Consider the following 8617-nt stretch of genomic DNA (forward strand, 5'->3'; position numbering starts at 1 on the left):
GTGTCAGATGCAATAAACACATGGAATTTGTTTTACCTTCTTTGTAAAGATTACTTTTTTTCCCCAACCAGTTCATGGGCGGGGATTCAAACACCTTCAACAACACTGTCCGTGTATTTTGACAGCAAACCAAGTCTAGAATTACCAATATTGTCAATATTGTAATGTAGGAAAAGTGGCCATTAATGTACGCACAGCAAGATCCCACAAACAGCAACGTGATAATGATCAGATAATGTATGTTTTTTAGCGATGTTGATGGATAAATATTTGCTGTTCTTCAAAATAGTGCCATGGAATCTTTTCTGCCCACTTGAGATTGCAGATAGGGCCTTCGGTTTGACAGCTCATCCACAAGATGGCAGGTCCAAGCAATGTTTCCTCTGTAAGCTGTGTTGGCACACAGCAACCCGAAAGTTTCCGGACATAAGAACATAAGAAATAGGAGCAAGAGAAGAGCCTACGGCCTGTTGAGCTTGCTCCATCATTCAGTATGATAATGATTGACCTTTGGCTTCAACTCCACCCACTCCCCATATCCCTTCATTCGCTGAGAGATAAAAAATCTGTCTATCTCAGCCTTAAATATACTCAATGAGGTGCATCCACAATCCTTTGAGTGAAGACATTTCTCCTCATCTCAGTCCTAAATGATTGGCCCCTTATCCTGAGACTGTGCCCCCTTGTTCTAGATATACCCCAGCTAGGGGGAAACAACCTCTGTGTCCACCCTGTCAAGCCCCTTCACAGTTTTGTATGTTACACTGAAATCACCTCTCGTTCTTCTAAACTCCAGACAGCATCGACACAATTTACTCAGCTTTTCATCATAGCACAACCCTGTCACCCCAAAGACCTGTTATGGGAACCTTTGCTGTACGGCCTCCAATACAATTGTATCCTTCTTTAAATATGGAGACCAACTCTGCACACACTATTCCAGGTGTGGTCTCAACAACTGTCTGCTGCCCACCCTCTCCACGCCCCACCACCACCCAAACAATTGCAGCAAAACTGGTTTATCTTTGTACTCCAGTTCCCTTGCATTAAAGGCCAACACGCCATTTGCATTCCTAATTGCTTGCTATACCTGCATGCCAACTTGGTGTACGAGTACACCCAGGTCCCTCTGAACATCAACATTTATAAGTTTTACACCTTTTAAGATATTCTGTTTGTTTTCACTTTCCCACGTGATCTTTCATCTGCTACCTTCTTGCTACTCACTTAGTGTGTCTAGATCTTTTTTTCAATCTCTTTGTGTCCTCCTCATAACTTCCATTCCCACCTAGCTTTATATCATCAGCAAATTTAGATGTGTTATTCTCTGTCTCTTTGAATAAGTTATTAATATAGATGGTAAATACCTGGGGCCCCAGCACTGCTCCTTGTGGTACTCATCTAGTTAGAACTTGCCAATTTGAGAATGACCCGTTTATCACTAATCTCTGCTTCCTGTCTATTAACTTGCAATCAGCTGGGGCTGTTCCAGAATCTAGGGAGTTTTGGAAAATCATAGCCAGTGCACCCACTATCACCGCAGCTATCTCTTTTAGAACCCTAGACTAATAATTAAGCGAGACAATGTAGATACCTTTTGACTTCAAAGAATGTGAATTATATTCACACACAAAGTATTGTTTGATTTGATGGAGGACCGCAAATATCTCAAACAAAACCAAAATACTACAGATGCTGGAAATAGGAAATAAAAGCCGGAAGTGCTGGCAAAACTCAAGGTCAGGCAGCATCTGTGGAGAGAGAAACAGAGTTAACGTTTCGAGTTGAAAATTACTTCTTCAGAACGGAAGAGATGTAGAAATGTGATGGTTTTCACAACAGCTTGGAACAGGAATCGTGTCATGTCTCATCAAAGGCAACGCATTCTTCCCATCAATTCTGATGAGCTTTTTTTGGTGGCAAGTGGAAGTGGGTAGGGTAGGACTGTCAGGTGGTCCACTTTTTATCTACGGACCATGTAGGTGAGATAAATGATTGAGAATCGATGTGGTCGAGCATTTCTCCTGTGAATGTTTTTATTGGGTGGGAGGTTCTGCAATGCACTGAAATTAAATTTCATTATTCAATCGATTCAAAAATCTGGCCTCTCCTCCCATCATCTGCAACCTCCCCAACAAAACTGCGTTACTCCGAATCCCTGTCTTGGATCAATTCACCTTTGGTGACTGTGCCTCTTTCCTCATTCACAACGCTCCTTAAAACCTGCTTCTTTAACTAAGCTTCTGGTCATCTGCCCTAACATCCTCATCTGTAGCTCAGTGTTGAATTTTGTTTGTTAATGCTCCTCTGAAGCATCTCTTAATGCTTGAGTACCTTAAAAGTACTATACATGGTTTAGCTGTTGCTACTTGTGGATTTTAGGTTACATGATTCTGTCTGCTCTTTTCATCCTGACTCTCTCCAGGTCCCACCTGCTCACTTGCCACCAAATAATTAGAGATAAACAGGATGATTTATTCTAAGTTATTCCTTCCATCCAGAGGCACCCTACCACTTCCCAATGCAGCATCCAACTGTTAAAGAATTCCAGGGTTTTGATCTCTACAGCTCTGTCAGAATCCCTTCCATTGATGTTGATTTTTATGAGTCTGAGAGCCTCCAGATGCAAGATACTTTTTCTGAGTTTGAAACCATGACTCTTTGTCCTCCACCCACCATTTAAAATAAAGTAATATCTCTGATTTACATTGCCCATGTCATTTACTATTTCTGAAGTCATTCTGAATCTCAGGTTTCTCCTGTCTTTCTTTTATGGAATGTGTCTGGCAAGGCGGAAGTTTATTGCTGACCCCTTATTGTCCTTGAGAAGGTGGCGGTGAGCCACCTTCTTAAACTGCTGCAGTTTACCTGGGGTCGGTACTCCCTTAGTGCTGTTAATAAGGCGGTTCCAGGACTTTGACCCAGGGACAGTGAGAAATTTCTAAGTCACGATGGTGTGTGACTTGGAGGAGATAGTGATGTTCCCAAGCGTCTGCTGCCCTTGTTCTTCTAGCTGGTAGGGGTCACCGATTTGGGAGGTGATTTCGTGCCTCTTCTCTGCCATGTCTCCATTACTGGATTGTCTCTGGTGTGTCTTGCTGACCAGAACCGCTCACAGTGTTCAAGGTGCAGTCTAACCAGATATAAGAACAAAAAATAAGAACAAAAAAACTGCGGATGCTGGAAATCCAAAACAAAAACAGAATTACCTGGAAAAACTCAGCAGGTCTGGCAGCATTGGCGGAGAAGAAAAGAGTTGACGTTTCGAGTCCTCATGACCCTTCGACAGAACTTGCGTTCGAGTCCAAGAAAGAGTTGAAATATAAGCTGGTTTAAGGTGTGTGTGTGGGGGGCGGAGAGATAGAGAGACAAAGAGGTGGAGGGGGGGTGGGGGTGTGTGGTTGTAGGGACAAACAAGCAGTGATAGAAGCAGATCATCAAAAGATGTCAACGACAATAGTACAATAGAACACATAGGTGTTAAAATTAAAGTTGGTGATATTATCTAAACGAATGTGCTAATTAAGAGCCTTGTATAAATTAATTACAATCTTTGCCTGTTTATGTAATTGAATCTATGATTGGATTTGTTGACTATTACTTTGCAGTGGTTCAACATGTTGAATTCCAAGTCTACCAAGGCTCATTGGGGCCCTCTCCACTTCGTCCTTTGCTATTTGAACACCATTCACAGAGGACATATGTTGCTTATTTTTTTTTTCTGTTTTACATCAGCAGTTCACACTTGATGCCATTACATTGCATCTGCTCACATATTCAAATCGCGCTGGAATTTCTTATCCTTCAGCCCCTCCTTGTTTGTTACTGTCAGTAAATTTAACTATTTTGCACTAAGATGAGTTTGCAATGCAGAAAACTATTTGCATTTAAGGATTTCCATTTCAAGTTAAGTTGCAAATTGCTTCTGCTGAATTGACAATCAGGTAGGTAAGTAGCACAGTGACATAACAATTGAGTTCTGACCACAGAATTACACAATTGGTGTGTATGGTGCAGAAGGCGGCCCATCATGTCTGCACTGGCTCTTCGAATGAGCAACTCGCCAAGTTCCATTCTCCCACTTTCTCCCCATAACCCTTCACAGACTTTTCAGAGAACTGTCTAATTCCCTCTTGAATGCTTCAATTGTCCCTGACTTCATCCTTCTCTCAGGCAGAGCGTTCCTGACCTGAACCACTCGCTGCTTGAAAAAGTTCTTCCTTACATCACCATTGCTTTTTTTTACTAATAACTTGAAATCTGTGCCTTCTTGTTCTCAGTCCTTTAACAAGTGGGAACATTTTCTCCCTATCTGCTCTGTCTGGACCCTACATGATTTTTATTACCTCCATCAAACATTGCGGTGAAGCAGTCTGGGAAGAGTGTCCTGCAGTCAGTTCTTGTTGAAAATAACAAGAATGACACCACAAGACAGCGTGAGAGAGTGACGGAGAGATCAGAACCAACGCGAGTGCAGGGAAGCTTCAAAAAATGAAGTCAGCACAAAGTTGATTGGTGAGTAGTGGGTAAGTGTCTTTCTCCCATTTTTTCTCCAGTTTAAAATAGATTAAGCTAAAGAAAGGTAAGCGTTCGAGATTTTATTTAAAGTGCATAAATAATTTAACTTTTTTTTAACTGTAATTATCTTTTCTCAACTAGATGCATGGCAGGGCACCTCAGTCCCATGTTATGTACCGCCTGCAACATGTGGGAAGTCCTAGACATTCCTTGTGCTCTTTGTGCAGGAAGTGCCACCAGCTGCAGCTACTTGAGCTCCGAGTTTCGGAGCTTGAGTGGCAGCTGGGGGCACCGAGGTGCATCTGCAAAGCTGAGAGTTTCGTGGATAGCAAGTTTTTAGATGTGGTCACCCCACAGCTTATGGAAATGCAGACAGAGAGGGAATGGGTGACCATCAGTCAGAAGAACGGTGTCAGGCAGGTAGTCAGGGAATCCCCAAAATGCATCTTGCTTGAGAACCATTTTTCTGTGTTGGAAAACCGTGTGAGTGACGGTTCCTATGGGGAGTGCAGCCATGCTCATGCTCCCCCAGCTGCACAGGGGGAGAGGAAAAAGAGGAGAAGAGCAACAGTGGTAGGAGACTTGATAGTAGGGGAACAGACAGGCGTTTCTGTGGCCATAGATGTGACTCCAGGATGGTACGTTGCTTCCCTGGTGCCAGGGTCAAGGATTTAATTGAATGGCTGCAGGGCATTCTAAAGGAGGAGGGCAAGCAGACAGAAATCATGGTACATATTGGTACAAATGACATAGGTAGAAAGAAGGATGAGGTCCTGCAAGCAGAATTTAGGGAGCTAGGAAGCAGATTAAAAAACTGGACCTTCAAGGTAGTAATCTCTGGATTATTTCTGGTGTCATGCGCTAATGAGTATAGAAATAGGAGGTTAGTCCAGATGAGTGTATGGCGAGGTGGTGCAGGAGGGAGGGCTTTAGATTTCTGGGACATTGGGACCATTTCTGGGGGCGGTGGGACCTGTAAAAGATGGACAGGTTGCACCTGAACCAGAATGGGACCAACATCCTTGAGAGTTGGTTTGCTAGTACTGTTGAGGAGGGTTTAATCTAACTTGGCAGGGGAATGGGGTCCTGAGACAAGGTTCAGGACGGGGAGATGCACAGTTAAAATTGGAAGAGAGCGCAAGTGAGTCTGGAAGGCATAGAAATTATAGACCAGTTAAGGCACAAGGAAGTTTAATGCAAGGAGTCTGACGAATAAGGCAGATGAGTTGAGGGCACAAATTAACACATGGAAGTATGATGTCATTGCTTTCGCAGGGCCATGGTTGAGAGAAGGGCAGGATTGGCTGCTCAATATTCCAGGATATAGGATCTTGAGGCAGGACAGGGAAGGAGGTAAAAGAGGAGGGGGTATTGCAATATTGATGAAGGAATCAATTACAGCAGCAAGGAGGGATGACATCTTAGAAGACTCCTCAAATGAAGTCATATGGGTAGAACTTAAAAACAAAAAAAGAGCAATCGCATTGCTGGGAGCGTAGTATAGGCCCCCAAACAGTCAGAGAGAAACAGAAGAGCATATCTGCAAATGTAGGCAAATTTCAGAGAAGTGTAAAAATAATAGAGTAGTAATAGTGGGGGATTTCAACTTCCCCAACATTAATTGGATTAGCCATAGTGTGATAGGTTTGGAGGGAGTGGAATTCTTAAAATGCATCCAGGAGAACTTTTTAAGCCAATACGTGGAAGGTCCTACAAGAGAGGGGACGATCCTGGACTTCATTTTAGGGAATGAAGCCGGGCAAGTGGTAGCGGTGTCAGTGGGGGAGTGTTTTGCAGATAGAGATCATAACTCTATTAGATTCAAGATTGTCATGGAAAAGGACAAGGATGGGCCAGAAATCAGAGTTCTAATTTGGGGCAAGGCCGATTTTAATAAGATTAGATATGATTTAGTCAGAGTGGACTGGGAGCAGCTATTTTTAGGTAAATCTGCATCAGAGCACTGGGACACATTCAAGAAGGAAATAGGGAGAGTACAGGGCCAACATATTGCAGGAAAGATAAAGGGTGGGACCAACAAATCCAGGTAACCCTGGATGTCGAGGGATATATACAGTTGGATAAAGAGAAAAAGGGAGGCTTATGGTAGATACTGAGGGCTCAAAACAGCGGAAGACCTAGAGGAGTATAGGATGTGTAGGGGGGAACTTAAAAAGGAAATTAGGAGAGCAAAAAGGGGGCATGAAAAAACATTGGCGGGTAAAATAAAGGAAAATCCAAAGTTATTTTACAAGTACATTAAGAGTAAGAGGATAACCAGGGAAAGAGTAGGGCCCATTAAGGACCATAGTGGTAATTTGTGTGTGGAGCTGGAAGACGTATGTAGGGTTCTAAATGAATACTTTGTGTCGGTGTTCACAAGTGAGAGGGACGACGTGGGTATGGAAATCAGTTGGAAGGACTGTGACATAATTAAAGAAATTAGCATGGAAAGGGAGGAGGTTCTAAGTGGTCTGGCAGGCTTAAAAGTAGATAAATCTCCAGGCCCGGATGAAATGTATCCCAGACTGTTGAGTGAGGCAAGGGAGGAGATAGCAGAGGCACTGGCAATAATTTTCAATACCTCTCTGGTCACAGGAGAGGTGCCAGAGGACTGGAGGATAGCTAATGTGGTACTGTTATTCTAGAAGGGAGGAAGGGACTCACCAGGGAACTACAATCCAGTCAGTCTAACCTCAGTGGTGGGAAACTATTGGAGGCAATTCTGAGGGACAGAATTAATTTGCACTTGGAGAGGCAGGGATTAGTCAAGGACAGTCAGCATGATTTTGATAAGGGGAGGTCATGTTTGACCAGTTTAATTGAATTTTTTGAAGAGATGACCAGGTGTATAGATGAGGGAAATGCATTTGATGTAGTCTACTTGGATTTCAGCAAGGCTTTTGATAAGGTTCTGCATGGGAGACTGATAACGAAGATAAGAGCCCATGGGATCCAAGGCAATTTGGCAAATTCGATCCAAAATTTGCTGAGTGACAGGAAGCAGAGGGTGATGGCCGAAGGGTGTTTTTGTGACTAGATGCCTGTGTCCAGTGGGGTTCCACAAGGATCGGTGTTGGGTCCCTTGCTGTTTGTGGTATATATATATATATATATATGATTTAGACTTGAACGTTAGAGGGTTGCTCAGTAAGTTTGTGGCTGATACGAAAATTGGCAGGGTGGTAAATAGTGAGGAGGATAGCCTTAGATTACAGGAGGATATAGATGGGTTGGTCAGATGGGCTGATTACTGGCAAATAGAATTTAATCTGGTTAAATGTGAGGTGATGCACCTGGGCAGGACAAACAAGGCCTGGGAATATATGATGAATGGTAGGACCCTGAGAATCAGAGGGACCTTGGTGTGCATGTCCACCAGTCCCTTAAGGTAGCGGGACAGGAAGATAAGGTGGTTAAGAAGGTATATGGGATACTTGCCTTTATTAGCTGAGGCATAGAATATAAGAGCAGGGAGATTATGCTGGAACTGTATAAAATGCTGGTTAGGCCACAGCTAGAGTATTGTGTGCAGTTCTGGAATCTGCATGTGATTACACGAGAGAGAGTGCAGAGGAGATTTACCAGAATGCTGCCTGGGCTGGAGAGTTTTAGTTATGAGGAGAGTTTGGATAGACTGGGGTTATTTTCCCTGGAGCAGAGGAGATTGATGGGGCATATGATTGAGATGTATAAAATTATGAGGGGCACAGATAGGATAGACAGGAAGGAACTTTTCCCCTTGATGGAGGGATCAATAACCGGGGGCATAGATTTAAGGTAAGAGGTAGGAGGTTTAGAGGGGATGTAAGGAAGAATTTTTTTCACCCAAAGAGTGGTGGTTATCTGGAACTCACTGCATGAAAGGGTGGTAGAGGCAGAAACCCTCATACATTTAAGAAGTGTTTGGATATGCACTTTTGATGCCATGGCACACAAGGCTATGGGCCTAGTGCTGGAAATTGGGATTAGAATAGCTAGGTACTTGTTTGACTGGCACAGACTTGATGGGCCGAAGGGCCTTTTTCTGTGCTGTAAACCTCTATGACTCAAATCCCCTCTCAGCCTTCTTTTCTCTACTCTTTGCTCTCAGGAAAAC

This window comes from Carcharodon carcharias, chromosome 17 (assembly GCF_017639515.1).
Source record: "Carcharodon carcharias isolate sCarCar2 chromosome 17, sCarCar2.pri, whole genome shotgun sequence".
NCBI lineage: Eukaryota > Metazoa > Chordata > Chondrichthyes > Lamniformes > Lamnidae > Carcharodon > Carcharodon carcharias.